The following is a 20,127-nucleotide window of genomic DNA, read 5'->3' on the forward strand; positions in this document are numbered from 1 at the left end:
ACCGGAGAAAACATTTTTGAGACCATGCCATTTAATGGTCCCTACGTATTCTTGCCTACATTGAATCTCTATATTTTGAAAGATTTGAACCTATCTAATTACTAATCATATTATTTCCAGGAGTTTAATAATACAAATATTAAACACTAAAGGAAGTTTCATCTTGATTGTTATTAGAGTAATTCTTTCTTAAACGAAATTGTTCATCCCTCCAAAATCGTTTGACGCACGAAGTTGTAATTTTACAAGAAAGTTGTCAATTTATGTCGTAAGTGTAAGATATCATATACTTCAAAATATTTCTCCCCTAAGAGATTTAAATGGGGCTGGCTCTAAAAATCACAATATACATTCTTCCTAAACAGTTCGCGTCCGAACTTAAAGTGTTACATGTTCTAGATGTTAAGTGATATATGTTTAAAAAAATTCTACACCTGTAACAGTGTTCGACGTACAAGTGAAAATTTCACAAGTTGGTTTTTTCCACATCGTAGATGTTAAATAAAATAGGTTTCAAACATTCGAACTGTATGGACTTCAAATTGCATGTAGATCCGAAAATGAACAAATATTCCTCCACAAACGTTAGACGTACAAACTGACGGTGTATTTTTTGGGTTCAGCCGACAGTGGACTTGCCGAAATGTAAAACATTCAATGATAACTTTCATTTTAAAACGGGGAATCTTGCTAGTTTATATATAAGAAAAACACAAAGGTTCAACAATACTGCCCTGTGGGAACCCCCTCTAAATCGTCACAGGATCGGATAACACTTCACCTACTCTAATTATCTGAGTTCTGTTTTCCAGAAATATAGCCACCCGTTCAACCATTTTTCTGTCTAGTCCAATAGCCATCATTTTCGTTAGCAATCTCCCATAATCCACCTTATCAAAAGCCTTCGATAGGTCAACAGCAATACAGTACATTTAACCTCCTACAAGTTGTGTCTCACTGGAATAACCTCTCCTAAACCAGTGTCAAGTTCTGTTATTCTCCAAAAAATCTGTTTTTCTTAATGCTTGCTCAGAATGTTCATATGAAGAATAATTTTAAGTAATGATTTCTTCACCAACAGTATAGCCATGATGGAACACGGGATATCATGATATCTCCGAGGTTAACCAACATTGACGTGGTCACCATTTGGATGAGAAGCCCACGTATTGTTAGCTAGAGGAGGAATGGTATATTAATGGCCACTAGACTGCAAGTAAATCCGATTTACCATGTTTGTTCAGCGAATCTCTGCCCAACAACAGGTTGGACAAGACATTTGTTATGTATTTATTTAATTATTTATTTACTTTTTATTAATGTGTTTATAAGCTTCATCAGATTGATGCATGTTTGCACATAGCTTAAGTTTAAAATTACCATTATAATATTTTCTGTTGCAGGTAAGCCCACATGGTCTATCTCGGCTAGATACTGGACACAACCTAATGGTGAAGACCAGGTAACTCTCAAAATGATACACTTTCATATAATATACTTTACGTGTTTGGACCAAACGATACTTGACAAATGAGAATTGTTGCTCAACTGCTGTTTAGTTCCTAGAAGCTATAGATTTCACATATAATTAGAGGGATATATGAATGGATGAAAACCATAATGGTATAAGTAGCATTTTGGTCATTCAGAGAAAAAGGCATTTAAACATTTTTAACACTCATATAAAGCATGCTATTTGTAGTTATACCACCCATCACAAGAACGCAGAATATTACCACTATAACTTGTATATCTTTGCTGGTGAAAGGATACATCCTCCCGGATTTACATCCTGCACTTAAGTCATTTTTTTATATCCTTATACCGTTATGGTTTTCATCCATTTATATGATTTATTAAATCATCAGCTTCCCACAGGTACGGACTGTACAACAGGCAAATGGAAAATGTAAAGCTACAAAGCTGAGATATAACATGCATTAATAGTAGGCTGATTGCAGGCAGGCTAAAAAAAAAAAAAACCACCAACGTGTATTATAAATGACGTACCGTTTCCAGAACTTGTTGAAGAAGTGTGGCACAGTACCACGAGCTACAAGCATTAGTTCTATTACCTCGATATCAAGATTATATTTCCCTGCGTAGTAAGGTATCGTTGAGTTATATATGTCCCCTTTTCTCAGTGTTAACTTATATAGGCTGGCTTGGATGATTTTCGAACCTGATAGTCGAGTCGATTATGTAGCCTTGATTGTTCTTTTAGGCCATCGTATCTACTCGCCTGCAACTGCCATTGCATGATATGCCGTAGACCGCTCCATGCATGCTAAACCATTCCTTTCGAAGTTCTTCAGCAGGAATGACCTTCGTGATGTTTTATCCAGCACTTGGCAGGTGTATATTCTTTGTACAACTCCACTCCGATGCCATTATACGGACCGGGATACCATTCCACCACGTTCTTTAAGTTCTTTACGAATTTTCTTGGATTGAGAAGGCTGTTCCGCTGGTTGCCTGATGTATACTGTGCATTGTTGTGGTTCTTGTACCTAACATTGAAATGAAATGAAATGGCGTATGGCTTTTAGTTCCGGGAGTGTCCGAGGACAAGTTCGACTCGCCAGATGCAGGTCTTTTGATTTGACTCCCTTAGGTGACCTCCGCGTCTTGATGAGGATGAAATGATGATGAAGACGACACATACACCCATCCCCCGTGTCAGCGAAATTAACCGATTATGGTTAAAATTCCCGACCCCACCGGGAATCGAACCCGGGACTCTTATGCCCAAAGGCCAGCACGCTAACCATTTAGCCATGGAGTCGGACTAAATAACATTATGGACAGGAGATAACTACATCTCCTACCTAACATTATGGACAGGAGATGTAGTTAGTGTAGAAGACTATTGGAAACAAAACACAGCTCTAATTTTATGGAGAGATTTCACAGAACAGTTTCAGGATTGCTATAGGATTCTGTATTACTGGGATTCCAACCGCTTAATTTTCGTTACGAACAATTTTCCGAGCCATGAGTTGATACTGACATTAGGCCTATACAGTCTACAGCTAAAACCATTTTTCTACCGTTATACAAAGATGGATTCCCGGAATATATTACTTTCCTACTAAAAAAAAATTCAGTTGACTGAACCGATATTTTAATATCCAGGTTGTTAAATTACGCGGGTCCCGTGGTCAAGGAGCGCCGGAGTTGACTCACAGCAAAGTCGGGGATTTTTACCTGGACCTGATAGCTGGTTTGAGGTCTACATGAGAACAGTTCAGGAGCTATCTGACTGTAGGTGGTAGCCGTGGTCCAGTAACGGCCGAGAGGATTCGCCACCTCATGGTTTCATCATGGCTTTAGAGAATTTCACAAAACTCAGTATTTATATTAAGAAACGCGTAAAAAATAATTTCTGATATTTTATATTTCATGCCTCTTTACTGTACGAGGAGTAATAACAGAGATTTACTGAACCCATTAAGGCGGTTTGAAGGATACGTACCTTCCTTACCTATCAGTAATATGCATGGGATCTTTCTCTTGGGTCACTTACGGGTTCTTCGTTACTTGCTTAGGTAAGTGGTGGGTTTCAGTAATTTAAAACGAATGCCTACAATAAGTGAACTCGCCGACCATTTAGATCAAAATTTTAGGTTTATTGACATTTGAAACAAAATATGAAAACTTGTGACATTTCACAACAGCTGACCAACGAATTTATCTTCGGTAATTGACTTGTCCATTAGAAACAAACGTATACTAACAACGATGATGAGAGATGCTGGTTTTGGAGACCTTAACTCAGTTGCCTGAAGGGTATCCTTACTAGAAACCACCGTCTTCATTAACAACAGCCAACACTCACAACACTTCTGGCAGTAAAGTCCCTTGCTATCAGACATGTCACCTTAACTGTTACGTTAATAAGTTAATAATTTCCTGGCAAATACAGCTATGATTTCCAGAATACATTTTCAAGATAGTCACTTGGTTTTAAGCTAATTCTCAAAATACGGTTTCACTGAATGTAATCTATATAAATAAAGTTGTAGGCGGTCCGCTGTCTGTAATTTCTTTTGTTTTGCCAATTTTTCAGATATTTATCCGTTTTAGGTCAACTCAAGACCGAATCGGTGGTTTTTACTTTTCGTGTCTTGTTTGTCTATTTGTCTGATTGTCTGTTTCAACATCACGTCGAGACGGCTGGATAGATCTCAACCAAACTTCATATTTAGAGTATACTCATCCCGGGGAAGGTTTTGATATGCATTTCATGTTAAAATCTTTGAATAGACGGGGGTTTATAGGACTGGTTTTCCTCCATTTTCTCTTATACTATTGCTTTTCTGTAAACTCCGTGGACCGTATGTGAAACGTCTCTTCATTGTAAAAAACTTTGGTTATGTTCATAATTTACCTTACTCTTCACATGATGAATAAATTTACTATTTTCTGCGGGTAGCTCTGCATTGAGTGACCGACAGACCGACAACGAACCTACAGGCTACCATGGCAACGTCTCTGCTTGCCAGCAGGGAACTAACGTATTGCCCTTTTCCTCATCATAATTTTAAATTCGTGGTTGTTCCTTGGGTGGAAGACAAGAGAGGCGTCAATTGGCCTATCTTCGGGATATTGGCGGAATATCGTTGGAGGTTATAACCGCCCTCGAATAGATTAAGTAATCAAGCCATTACTCTTATCTGTTTACCTAAGAATCACTGCGCCTAAATTTTTCCTCTGTTACCGCTTTATATTATGTCCATAACTCACACCAGCATAATTTATTGAGGGGCATTTGATTTTCCAATACATTCACTTGGCATTTACATATATGTCGTTATCCAGCTGTCCTCAGTTATAATCCAGTTTCTATTAATTTTAACTTTCTTAACTGTATTATTTTCTTCCTTAATTACTCCGTATGTACGGGAGTGCTAGAATCTACTGGATATATTTCCACCAAACTTCATATTTAGAATCCACCTGTCCTTGGGTAGGTTTTAGGGCAAATATTGTTTGTAAATCCCTGAACTGATTGGGGGTTTTGTACGAAACCGAACCGTGATTTTGCACTCCCACAAAATATACACAACCAAACTTAATGGAAATCTACCTGCCTTAATGGAAATTAATTTCTAAACCTTTTTTTCTCCTGTGCATCATTTTGATACGAGGATTAATAAGGGAGATATCATTAAAGGACCGTTTATCGGTACAAGTCCCATGTAAAACGTATTTCTTACAAATTGAAAACTACTGAAGATATTCGAACCAAACTTTATATTTAGCATCCAGCTGTCTAATGGTAGGTTTTAAAGGTCAACAACATTTCATGTTACCGGAATGGACTGGAGGTTTATAGGGAACCGAAATGGTGATTTTACTCTTCCACAAAATATACAGTAAAAGACCAACCTGACTGGAAATCGACCAAACATGATGGAATTCTATCTCTAAAACGTTTTTTCATGTGCATTTTTTCGTCAGAAGGGTTAATAAGGGAGATATCATGAATGGTTAGTTTTGCAGGTTACGTCCAACGGACATAGCCCAAAAAGTGTTGATCGTGGAGCAGATTTCTTATCTTCTATCTATATAAATAAAATCGTAACGACTGTGTGCCTCTACATTGACTATTTTGGCGAAATTTTCGCACAGCTACCCGTTTAAGGGGTAATAATGACAATCTGAATATTTTTGGTTTATTTTCCTTAAAGTCCTAATTTTTACCCTCCTCGACCAAAATCCAGATTGCGGCATAATCTGCCAGACGAAAAAGAAAACGGAAATTTGACAAAATTATACGTTTTAGCCCGTAACGGGCGGAAAACGTCCAAGATCTTTAAATTTTTCATTTTTTATCCCCGAAGTATATCGAAATATGGAGGAAATTTTAATGATGGTACAGTCCTTCGGGAAGTCTTATCACAAACATGATTGCACAATCTCCGTTCAATTTGAAATGATCTACAACCTTGGTCTTGGACGAACTCCGGTACTCCCTCCGATGTGATTTCATGCTGCTGAGACTCAAGTGTCGTAATGCACCTCACCCAATCTCTAGGGTGGATGGACTACTGCACCACAATGTGCTCTACAGGCATGACCTCACACCACACTAACCTACACTTGTGCATTGGAAACACAATAACACCACCTCATCCATTCCTAACTCTACGTATTGACAAGCTATCGTGACATTCAAATAAAATAATCACAGGACTTCGGACAACCCTCAACAACACGAAGCAACATTACTGTAGAGTCTCAATTTTTGACACCCCTGAAAATGGTTATTTACAACAAAATACAACATTGTATCATTCCCGTGGCACCTATAATGAATCTAAAGTTCTCTAACAAACGATTCTATTATTAAGTAATGAAATCTGTTTCCAAACATTTATTTTTTTAATTTTTTTTTGCAAGGGGCTTTACGTCGCACCGACACAGATAGGTCTTATGGCGACGATGGGATGGGAAAGGCCTAGGAGTTGGAAGGAAGCGGCCGTGGCCTTAATTAAGGTACAGCCCCAGCATTTGCCTGGTGTGAAAATGGGAAACCACAGAAAACCATCTTCAGGGCTGCCGATAGTGGGATTCGAACCTACTATCTCCCGGATGCAAGCTCACAGCCGCGCGCCTCTACGCGCACGGCCAACTCGCCCGGTCAAACATTTATTATAACTGACAAAATCTCAGTTGCAATTCCTCTCGCACAAATGAACTGACTCGCTCGCTGAACAGGGATTCGCTCTACACGGAAGGAAGAACCTTCTCTATGAAAGTAAACACGTTATCTCTTCTAAGTGTATCAAAATGAAATTTCGCCCCATTGACAACTCGCGTGAAAGACAATATTTGCGAAGAGATTTGATTTATAATGTCACTTGAAATGTTCGTAGCCACCACGTCCTACGGTTACACGTGGGTTCCTAACTATGGAATGACCCTATTCCCATACAATTAAAATACACAAATAAATCCTCGGGGTCCCTACAATGGAAATCCCGGCAACGAACCTCTCTTCAACACTCCAGGATTTCAACCACCTAAGCCACATTTCCTCCTTACTCTGCAAGACCTGAACCACTTACTATATTAAATTCTTTACACGACAATAATACGGAATATCGCTCTTAAGTGATCCACTATGCTGTTACATAAGAAAATCTTTGACAAATTGACCATTTTCCTCGCATATCTGAGTCTGACAACAAAATACTTCAAAACCGAAACTCACAACTTGACTTAAAAATTTTACCGTTATTTTCTCCTCATCAATTCTACGCATATTTTAATAGACATTTGAAATAACACTTCCCTTCCACAAATCAAACACAAGTTTCGTCTTGTACATTCCTCCACAAATTCTACAGCTCCGACCACATTATAGCGCATGCTCAGCAATACTTGGCGTTCTATCATTACTACACGATCGCTTTAAATGGTAAACCACAGATTACACTTACGGGAATTGCAACTTCATACTGAACAGAATATCCTGATAAATTAATGCCTTAACTAGGGCGAACAACAAATATAGGAGTAAACGTAAGCATGTTATGCCCCACTCTACATATTACATTCGTTTTATAACCATAAAATCTACTAGTACAACATTTCACACGCTACTTTCGCGGCACTACCGATTAGCCAAGAGACACAAAATAACCTTTCTTCGTATACTTCTGACATTACCACGAAATAAAAAGAATGACCAAAGTGCGTTACAGATACACAAATAAATCTGGTGACTTAATGAAATTAAAAAATTCACTTTACAGACGGTAGCTTACATACCTGGAAGTCGTACGTAGCCTTGTATCGTTACAGGCCCACCAGCCTTTCTCACTATTCTATCTAGCCATCTGAACAGGTAGTGGCTTCACAAAACATGCCTATCCTATCATCAGAATTCTTATCCTGGATGTAATGTTTAAGATTGATGTATTTATATCATTTATCTGAAAATAATTATGTATAAAAATATAAATGGTCTTCACACGTCGAACCACCGACATGCAATACTTTATAATGCAACTATATTTACAGCTTCAACTGCAGGATCGCGGCATTAGAATGACCGTCTGTTGCCTGTCCCTGAATTTGCATGATGATTCCTCATTTGGAATACCGTCGATTACCTTTTTAACCTATCTACACTTGGAGATGATGTTACAGCCACCTTCGGTCAAACCTATCTTCACTTTTGGGACTTCCAAACGCTGGTTTGCAATGTTACTCTGAAATGCGTGGAGTCGCCCCGAATTCACTGGACACAGTGAAGAATCGCAAATGGCGTGGCCAACTTGATATGAAGGGGAGGGAAAATGATGTTATCGGGCTCAACCAATGGGGTATTGTTCACATTTACGTTTCCAGGAACATATGACCTTTATAGGCCATTCATTGACTGTATAGTGGTTGTTGGTGTTACGGCTGTCCCGAAGGCATAAAAAGCAGCAGTATTTCGAGAATCCGGCCTATAAACCTGTAAGGGTGCAACAACTTTTAAATCGCAGCAAAGCTGCCATTCATGATCCTTATATTTGATTGCCTCTAGCAGCAAACCCATGGTTTCATAAGTTTATTTCATGTCTACTGCGTAAGCCAAAGGTACCGATGGAAATGCATTACCATTATGCAGTAGTACTGCTTTCAAGCTGATTTTACTGGAGTCAATAAATAGTCGCCACTCCTGTGGATTATATTGTACACCTAGCTGTATCATCAGACCATTGACACCTCTACATACACACATTGAATTCTGCATATCGAAATATTGAGTGAAGGAAGCACCTATTGATCTGAAGCAGTAATTTTTGGTCGCTGGAGCTAGAGGGTTTTGTTGTTGCAGTCTCGACCCCAAGAGTTCAGCTTGCTGTTTCGAAAGTTTTAGATCGCGAACAAAATCGTTCAATTCCTCTTGATTAAAGAGCTGAGGCGAAGTGTCATGATATTGAGGGCAGTACTCTTCTATATGTTCAATACTTTCTGATTCACTTGACATGGTGTCTGGTTCCGTGGCTTTCAAGTTACAGACTGGAACAGGCAACCCCTCATCATGGGGCACAGGCAAATGTACTGAAGATACATTTGCATACTTTACTGTATGTTTAGGTTTGCTTTAATGTCCCGAAATATTTGTAAGACAGAAGTAACAGTCTTAATAATGGTCTTTAGGCTCATACCACACCATCGGAACAGCGAATGACATGGCTCGGCGTTTCCCTTTCAACCACTCGGTTAAGGTTGCAGTACAGGTTATGCAGGCAATATGAGGTGCAGAATTTTTATCTTGATCACCAACAGGACAATCAAAATATAATTTATATGCCTTCTTAACCAAATCAGTGATTGGTTTTCTTTGGGCTTGTGGAGTGAATTTCCCACACACATAACAAAAGTTATCGGGGTGGTTTAGACATCAACGAGTTTACTAGTTGCCATTTTTCTTAGTCTAAGTTTTAAACACAAAAATTTTGCACTATCTTTCACAGGAAACACTCATTGAGGATCTCTTTCACACCACTGGATTACCACACCAACCATTTACTGACGATTTGTACATCTTCTAGCTCTCCTATGCAAATTAAAGACAATTAAACATCAAAACAGAAGAACAGCAAAAAGCGAAATACGGGATACGAAAAATAAAAAACCTGTAAAAACTCAAAAATGGTACGTGCTAGAACATTTTGAAAGGTGTATTCGAATTCTACACACCAATATACATACTAGTTGATGTATCACATCCCAGATGCAAAATGGCTGTTGACTAGTGTTATAGACAATTAATATCAATTATTTTATAAATGTCCGTCGAAACTTCTTCTACCTTCTCGCGGACCCACAGGAGTGGAAGGAAGTATTCAGTCTTCCATAAACTTACTATGACGAAATTGTCTTTTCTTTTTCAGAGCCAAAAGTGTAAGTTACGAAAAATGACACTTCTTTCGGAACAGTAGTTACTTTTCGGACACTTTTATTAGTAATCATCTCTGATTTGAACTCCATTTTACGCGAATGTAAACGCGGACGCGGACAGTCAGAGATATTATGAATTAGCGAACGTCACCTGATTGTATCACTGTGGTTCCGTATCCATGGACACCTAAAATGGCGGTTCTGCATTCCCAGCTCAAGTCATTTGCCGCCATGACCATTTTTACTATTGACTAGGTTAATCCATTTCCGACTGATAAATATCGCATATATCACATGTTTACGCCTCTGGTAGCTTAGTTGACTGTTCACTGCTTCAAATAACAGTTATTTTGATGTTCTATCTAGGAGTGGGAAGGAAGTGGCCGTGGCCTTAATTAGGATTATAGCCGGCCCCATGGTCTAGAGGTAGCGTTTCCCTCTTTTACCCGGACGCCCTAGTATCGATTCCCGGCCAGTTTGGGGAATTTTACCTGGATCTGAGGGCTGTTCCGAGGTCCACTCAGCCTACGCCAGAATAAGTGAGGAGCTGTATGACTCTTAGCTAGCAACCCTGGTCTAGAAAGCCAAGAATAACGCCTGAAAGTAGACGTCGTGTTGAACTCGTAATAGGCCTATGCAACCACTTGGTAGACGAAGGACCATCAATGTTGTAATGCCGTGCAGGGGTGTGGGTTAAGAATCTATGAGGATAATAGTACACTTAAGTAAGTAATTAAGTAAGACTGTGACATTAACGAATAACTTAATGTATTTAATAACATAGTTGGTGTAGGATTACATCTTAAGTTCCATTAATAATAATATTCTCGGGTAAGTGAATCCCCATTATTGGCACATGCATTGTGATGCTGCTTCTTTTGTAGTGTTTGAAGATTTTTATAACTATAAGTTGGCATCAATGATATGTCTTACTTTGGTTTGCCAGCTTTGCTTCTTAGGAACATATTTTCTGGTACTTCAACCAACTGTATAGTGACAGTGAGATGTTTTCTGCGTCGTTCGTAATTTTTCTGTACCAAACGTGACGAGCGCCCTTTCTCTTTTTACCTGTTCGAAAGGTACAACGGACACCATCCTCGAAACAGTAAACATAAAGAATCCAGGGGTACACAGCAACAAGGAAGAGAAGAAACAACCATCCAGTGGCTGCCGGGCGCAGTATACGATGAAGCACTGGGAGGTTTGAACCCAAAGTGATTACAGCATTTGAGTCCGGGCATTTTCTATCAGAGTGAACTGAAAGCATCAAAATGATGCTTGTATGGTGGAAGCCACTGCAGACATGCTTGCGGTGAGATTGAACATTTGGGACATGTTCACGGCTACTGTCCTTTCAGCTCATTGCTTAGGAATAATCACCATCACAGAGTTCGCTGCCTTATCGCAAAAGCATATGAAAAAGTGAACTGCTTGGCTGAAAATGGTAAATATTCTAGCCATTGATAAACAGAGAGATCGGTCTGTAATATTGGACCCAACAGTACGTATCAGTAGTATCAGGCGAACAACATCCGTACGATGAGCACTCTGAGAAGCAGGGAATCGACGTTCCAGTATACAATTACATCATGGAGAAATATCATATAAACTCCGCCACCATTTACAGAATGTTAGTGGGTGCAAGAGGTACAATACCGGGGATGATGGTCGAGTTGTGGAAGAGGTTTGCCCTCAAGGAGAGGTGCCTAGCCGAGGCGGCTGTGGGTGTGTGGGTCCGTGCTTCTTTTAAGGAACCAGAACGTAAAAAATCGTACAATACTCTGTCTTATGGTAAATCCGTTGAGGTCAGTTTCCTAAATAAAGGATTATATACGGTGTATACACTATGACACCTAAGCTGGAAGAAAAATAGCCTACGTAGCTCTCAGATTCATGTTAAGCCACACTGTGCCAATCAATTGTAATAAAAGAATTGTATAAACAAAGTTATCAATTACATAATTTCACTTAAAACGTATTATCAAGAAGACTCGCATGAAACCAAGCTATCCGTAACATTTTTATTTATTTTTAGTTGTGAATTTCGACAGATGAATGATATTTTTGTTGTGAGTGTAAAGGAGTTATCATTAGTGATCGTGTAATTTCTCGTAATCTCAACGCGTTTATTTCACATTATGAACGATCGAAAATTCTGTAATCCTATTACAACCCCCTTACGGAATTTGAACATAAAAATAATATATCAGTTGCATAAAAAGTCTAGATACGTAAATTCTGCGGTTTTGTAACAGTGGTTGTGACGTGGATAGATGTGGAGGTTTTTGAAAGGGAGGAAATCAGTTAGTTCCTTCACTGCATAGCCTCTTGTTTAAGATCCATGTTTGGAGGGAGCTGACACTTTATTATGTTAGAAATTGCTCTGAGTTTGTGGCTGGATACAGCTCGAGGCTGGAAACTTCAGCACTCTCTCTCTAAGCGAGTTGGCTACGAGGTACGGGTCGTGTAGTTGTAATTTTCGATTCAAAGCATGGCGGTATCGTTTTCACATCAGACGATCGCTTTGGTTAATTTTAAGTTAGAATACAAAATATCTTCCAGAAATGTGAAAAGTGGCTCTGATTTGAAGTACCGAGACGGGATGAAAATAAGTAATTTTAATATCTTACGTGAAGCCGGCACCGCGGTCAAGGAGTAGTGAGTCTGTATACCTGTTCCCAGGAGGTCCCGAATTCGATACTTGACCAGGTCAGGAATTTTTACCTTTATCTGAGGACTAGGTCGACTCAAGCTTAATGCCAACAATGGGGGTGCTATCTGACGGCGAGATAGCATTCTCGGTCCGGAAAACAAAGAATAACTGTATTCTGCAGACTTTTGGGTTGAGCAGCTGTCACTTGGTCGGCTAAGATCCATCATGGCTGTAGTGCGATGGAATTTGGTCCGTTTTACGTGACTGTTGATATTGTTATACTTATTTTTACGACTTTTAGGTCTATTCATTCGTAACTCGCCCATGCAACGATTGAATTGCGATTACCTTGAACACCTTCAATACTCTGTCACACCCCGTAAGGCACAGACAAGTTTCAACCTCACGTGAGTATTAGTAACTGAACCCCTAGATCATTTGGCGGCTGCAATATCGTTCTTTTATCTGGTTAATGTCCTGCTCCATGGCTAAATGGTTAGCGTGCTGGCCTTTGGTCCAGACGGTCCCCAGTTTGATTTCCAGCCGGGTCGGGGATTTTAATTGGTTAATTCTAATGGCTCGGGAGCTGGGTGTGTGTGTGTGTGTGTGTGTGTGCCGTCTTAAGCATTAGAATTCATCACAGGGGAGGGCCCCATACTCATAGAAGCGCAAGTCACCTATACGGCGTTAACTAGAAAGACCTGCACCAGACCTCTCTGGAGGCCGCATGTGTAAAAAAAAAAACCTGGTTAATACAGATGTTATCTAATTTTTGAACTGCTGACTGATGAATACACATAAATGGCGTGTGGCCTCCGGAGAGGCCTGGTATAGGATTTTTGATTTGACATCCATAGGTGACCTGCGCGTCGTGATGAGGATGAAATGATGACGAAGATGGCACATACACCCAGTCCCCATGCCAGGAGAATGAACCTATGATGGTTAAATTTCCCAACCCTGTCGGGAATCGAAGCCGGGACCCCTGTGACCGAAGGTCAGCACGCTAACAATTTAGCCATGTAGCCGGGCATGAATACACAGGAACGAACAAGATATGTCGGTTTGCCTATTTCAATAAGTTATATTAGTTCCGCATGTTGTATTTATATTTTATGGTTGTTACAGGCAGCCCTGTGTCATGTATATAACAAATGAATGACAAATTAATTTTGTATAACTGGAGAAAGTTACGTTTAGTTTTTTATGTCAATATTGTTGATGAATTCTGTTTCGCTAGCTGCACAAAGGCCAAGCCGCAGCTTGTTTCAATAGACTGAAATACACTGCGTAAAAACTGCGCCCTCTTCAACGTATAACGGGTTCGTTACGCTTGTAGCTAATCCATTATGATACTCCTAACCGATCGAATCTCATTCATGCATATTCATATAGAAATTGCCATTCATGTCGGAAATGATCGAATGGTTGAAATATCGATGTAATATGCAAAGTTACAGCCTTGGTGTAGTACAAATTTAGCTTTGTTCAAATCTCCTGTGATCTGTTTGCATTAGTACAAACTACTTATTATATTTCTTTAACTGAGGGAGCTGGCCGTGCGGTTAGGGGCGCGCAGCTGTGAGCTTGCATTCAGGAGATAGTGGGTCCAAACCCCACTGTGGACAGCCCTGAAGATGGTTTTACGTAAATTCCCATTTTCATACCAGGCTGTATTTTAAGGCCACGGCCGCTTCCTTCCAACTGCTAGCCCTTTCCTATCCAATCGTCGCCATAAGACTTATCTGTTTCCGTACGACGTAAATCCAATTGTAAAAAATTTAAATATTATTGTGTACGCATTCTCATAAATTTTATAAAGTTACAGCTGGAATAACCGACACAGCCGGGATTTTTATCTGGGGAAGGCTATAATGATGAGATGTATTAACTGCTTTATATCATACGTAATCCTCGGCTAGTAGATTGAATTAAGGTATGCTTATTATGTCTGAAGCTTTGAAGCCAATCTTATTCCAGCAATGTATTGCTGCTATTTTTTTAAAGTGGCTTTACGTCTCACCGTCATAGATAGGTCTTATGGTGACGATGGGATAGGAAAGGCCTAGGAGTTGGAAGGAAGTAACCGTAGCATTAATTAAGGTACAGCCCCAGCATTTGCCCGGTGTGAAGATGGGAAACCACAGAAAACCCTCTTCAGGGCTGCCGATAGTGGGATTCGAACCCACGATCTCCCGAATGCAAGCTCACAGCCGCCCGCCCCTAACCGCACGGCCAACTCGCCCGGTGTTGCTATTCGTATTCAAGATTTTAGTCATATGAGATTGTTATTGTAATCAGAGGTGGAAGGCCTCTTGAGCTGCAATTCTTTGTTCACATATGGAATGGTTAGATCTACTGTTATTTCAATGTAGATATTTAGGTTAGCTGAACCATTCAATCTGTTTTCACTAAACGTGTTTCTTAGCTACGTTTCGATTCGACGAAGCGTTAAAAGAGAGTTTTGTGAAGCTCATATAAACAGGCAACATGAAAAATATTGTCAGCATCTAGTACACGTTGGGAAATATTAGTAGTTTACGACTGTTTAGGGTTTCTAAGGCACTTTTTCGAATGTTCGCCAGCTTCTTCGATGTAATCGATCGATACGTTAGCGACGTAATGCAAAAGTAATAGTTTACGGTAGCCTACAGTGATATATGTATACAAGACAATAAGTGTTTCCTAAACGGGTAACTAAGTTCACGTATTATCAGCGCTTGTTTGAAGACTATACAGAGTTTCTTTAAAAATAAGAAAACTTCTTGCACTCCCCGTAGCTGTTTCACTGGCTGGAAACAACAGATCACTTGGTGACTTCGCGATCAGGTATAGGTATTTCATCGACACCGTCCGATTTATATTATATATTTCGTTCTGAACATTGTAGAGGCAGGCAGGCTTTTAGCAATATTTCCACTTTACGACAGCTATTCATATAGCAGTAACGTTCCGAAAAGTGCTAAGCTGGCATGGATTCGAGGGCGTGTGATGGACTTCGCTAGGTTTCAATTCCTTGACACTATGTAAGATTTCGGCTCGTGAGAACACAGTTCCATGAGATAGTAATAAAAAGTAGTAGTAGAAAAAGAAGGAGGATAAGAATAAGAAATACTTTGCGATTCGATGATATCGTGGTGGCAATACCTTAGCAACGATGCAGCAATAAAATTAGATAACACCAACGAAAATAAAGCAAACAATCAGTAATAATAATAATAATAATAATAATAATAATAATAATAATAATAATAATAATAATAATAATAATAATAATAATAATAATAATTGTACCGGGTGGTACACCTCCACGCCGCTAATTCAAACTTTGCGCCAGTTGAAACTCCTCTACTGGAGGAAGTCTAAACTTTATCTACTGTGTTAATTTTCAAGTTTCTCAGAAGATGTCACTACTTGTAAATTTTGAAGTTTCTGAACTGGGTTGCTTTCGATGTATTTTTGTTTTGCCTGTAGTAAGAAGTGTGGACATTCTCTTCCAGATGGCACTACTGAAGAACTACAATTGTGCACCCTAGTGCGAAGTGAAAGAACTACGTTTTGGGAGAAATTTGGTGTTCATAAGTTTGTTCTTTGTTAAATTTCTTTCAGTTATTGTTTAAGTTGGCAATATTAACCCTTTCTTTCCGCCAGTTTTGAATTTAACCAATAAGGAATTTCTGTAATTAATTTTCCACCAATAAGGTGTTTCTTCTTCATCTAGTGTAGTAGTTTTTGCCATTATCCAATAAAATGCTTGTGGGCGGGTGTTATCATTTCTGAAACGCCTCGAACTTTCCACGAGGGTATATAAACTGCTGATTTTCGGGTCTCCGGCCACTTCTGTAACATCTATCAGTGTGTAAAGTACGTAGCAGGGGGCGGGAAGCGCCTCTTTCTTCGGGCAGCAGTTCAACCACTAGGTAATGGCCGTGTAATAACTTCTTTTCTTGCTAGCTCAGCAGTTTAACTCTCGGGGCAGGTCCGAAGCCTTTCTACCATGTAACTTTTCCCCTAAAATGTAAAGACACTTAGTATCAATTCTATCTTTTAAACTACATATTGGGATAGAGAGTGCTTAACCCTCTCGAGCTCCCACTCATATTGCGTTGAGGTGAACTTATTTTCTCAACCGTTTCTTCCTTAATGTAATGTAAATTGTCTTCTTCTATAAGTCACCTCTTTAGTATGGGATTAGCCCTTGCAGTAACGGCCTAGTGCCAAGTAGGTTTTATATAAAGTGTATTAGGAGTGCAAGAACGCCTCCTCTCAAGTTGGTATTTTAGAGGCCATGTAATTGACCTGTTTATTTACTTAATCGGCCTCAGTAGGTTGGGTATTTTTACCCCTGTTTTCATGTCCTTGTAGGACAACTTGAAAGTGGAATTTGGTGTGGCCTTTGATAGGCTTGAACTTAAGAGCGGGTCGCTCTTTCTTAAAATTTGTTTCTGCGTGCCTCGAGGAGGCTTTACTGCGTAATTGGGAGCAAGAGCTCCTGGGCATGATTGGGGTCTTCTGCCCCTTGGTTGAATCTTGTTTAGCGTAAAGTTGGGCTCATTGCTCAAGAATGAGGTGTCTGGCTCTCGGAGCCCAAATTCTGTAACTCTATAATTGTACATTATCGATTTGTGTTTCGGCTACTGAGTACCTGTTCTATTTGTTATTTCTTAATCTTGAAAAGAAAATATAACCTTGTTAAATTTTATCTTAACTTTAATTTCGTATTCTGAGACCTGTTCACCCCCGCACCTTCTTTCACCTCTGCTGATCCACCAAACCACGGTAACAATAATAATAATAATAATAATAATAATAATAATAATAATAATAATAATAATAATAATAATAATAATAATAATAATAATAATAATAATAATAATAGTGGTATTTACTTCATCGAACTACTTTTATAGTTTTCGGAGACGCCGAGGTGCGGGAATTTAGTTCCGCAGGAGTTCTGATACGTGCCAGTAAATATACCGACACGAGACTGACGTATTTGAGCATTTTCAAATACCACCGGACTGAGCTAGGATGGAACCTACCAAGCTGGGCTCAGAAGATGAGCGCTATGCCGCCTGAGTCATTCAATCTGGCAGCAAACAGTTACGTGAAATCAAAATATTACAAGGAATGATATCAAAACTGGGAATTTCATAATAACAATAGAAGAATAAAGAGGAAATAAATTAAAAATAAGAAACAAAAAAGTACATGGTACTTCAACATTACTTAAGAGTGCCGTAAAATAATACCTAAAACCAATCGCATAGAAATTCACATGGAACTTAAAGAAAAATCTATAAAATATTTCCTTACATGTAGCATAATAGAATTACAGTACCTACAATGTAGCCTTTCAAAGTTCACTTGAAATTTACTGTTTAGATAATATGCGTTTTAGAATAAGTATTAAAAGAGAGATTATATGTACGTAACTGTGATAATGTCCTCAGTTTTGATACACATCAATGAGCGACATAAAGAATACGTGATGCTAGATACGAAACCTTTCACTTGTCCGTAGCGTAAGACTTGGCAATGCAATTTGGGTCACGTAACCATGAGCTTGCACTTGGGAGACGGTGGGTCCTCCCCATTATCGGGAGCTCTGAAGATGGTTTTCCGTGGTCTCCCATTTTCACACTAGGCGAATACCGGGTCTGTACCTTAGTTAAGGCCACGATCACTTCCTTCCCAATCTTAGCACCGTCCTAATTCATTGTCTTCACAAGACCTGTCTGTGTCAGTGCGACGTAAAGCCCATAGAGAATCACTTGTCCGTGTCACACAACGGTGGTGTGTGTAGTGGGTAGAATGCCTTAAATATGCAAGGTGCGTAGCTATCGTTGCACGCACTCCCTAATAAGTGAATACATTCGTCCTTACGAGCTTCCTCCGTCCATACTGATGAAATGTAGTTAATAGCATGAAAGGGTTCGTGGTTGGTCCGCTCTGAGCACATGATAGCGATCAGCTCACCGGAATTACTAATGAGTTTGCCGTAGAGTATGGTGAGTAATTATATTTGATAAAACGACTGGACTGTTTCTACAGGTTTTTTGTGGGTTTCTCTTAATATCTATCATTTGAATTTGTTTTCATGGTAGAAAAATGCCCTTTGCAATGTTCATGGGAATAACATAGTCAATCCTGATGACTTGCCTGGGTTAAACTTCCAACTAAGAGACTGGTTGGATGGACCGGAACAAGGGATTTTGGTAACATAATTGAGGTTGTATAAATTGGGATAAAAAATACACTCTCGATCACGGACCCTAACTGATTCTGGCCTTGTTTCCGTTTACATCTTCTATGCTCCTTCTATCCTATTCGCCCTTCCGTGCAGAACTCTTGTTTTGTTGACCTAGACCGTATCTAGATTATCTTCTATTTTGATCCATTTCATGACTCTTCTCTTTCCGTTTTCGATACCTTTATCCTTCGTGGAATCAGACTTCCTTCCTTCATTTCATTTTACAACGATTTAAGAGGGGACGATTGTGTCGCTACATTTCCTTTAAAAGCAAGATATATGTTAAAAGAACAACCCTCCCCATGGCACTACAGCCCTTGAAGGGCCCTGGCCTACCAAGCGACCGCTGCTCAGCCCGAAGCCTGCAGATTACGAGGTGTCGTGTGGTCAGTACGACGAACCCTCTCGGCCGTTATTCTTGGCTTTCTAGACCAGGATGTTAAAACAACAATAAAATTAAAATAATAAAATCATCACTACCAACAACATCCTAGAGTGATTTCCCCATGGAATTTTGCTTCGTCCACAGGTCAAGTCTAGGGTAATACCTAACATACAGATCACGATCCAGTCCTACTTAGCAGTAAATGTGCATACTAGTAGAGACATCATATCGATACAGATTAACTTACACAACTTCTCACACACTTAATAATATGAGTCTGGTTGTTGAATGTCCTAAGCACCTCGTTGTCAATGAAACATTATACTGTATTTATGGGTATGTATGACAATGTGAACTGCTTCTGGTGGCGAGTGAGAGTATTTTATCACCAGTGGAACAATAGCAGTGAAATTAAATACGAGTCCGTCGCCATTATTAGAACAGTTGTTGTTTGAGCCATCAGTCCATAGACTGATTTCATGCAGATTTCCATGCCACCGTATCCTGTGTTAACCTTCTCATTTCTGCATAACTGCTGTATCCTATATTTGTTGATATAATCTGCTTGTCATATTCAAACCTCAGTCAACACCGACCGTTCTTATCCCCTACACTTCCCTCAAAAACCAACTGAACAATTCCTGTAACTGTAGTGGTTCTATTCTAAGTATGTAGAACGGGGTCTTTCCTCTAGTTGGCCTAGTTTCACGTAGTAAAACTCAAGACTATTATGTTAGAAATGATCTTAGATTTAAATCTTGCAGCAGCCTATTCGAGATAGGCGATAGTAAAAGAGACATTTACACTCAAATCTATATATGTATTGTGTTGAGTCTTCGTCCCGTTGGCTTGTCGGTTCTGCAATGACACCAACATCAGCCGTTGTAGATAGCCAAAGGAGTGCTGAGGAAGCTGAGGTGTGAGATAGTT

This window comes from Anabrus simplex, chromosome 1 (genome assembly GCF_040414725.1).
Source record: "Anabrus simplex isolate iqAnaSimp1 chromosome 1, ASM4041472v1, whole genome shotgun sequence".
Taxonomy (NCBI): Eukaryota; Metazoa; Arthropoda; class Insecta; order Orthoptera; family Tettigoniidae; genus Anabrus; species Anabrus simplex.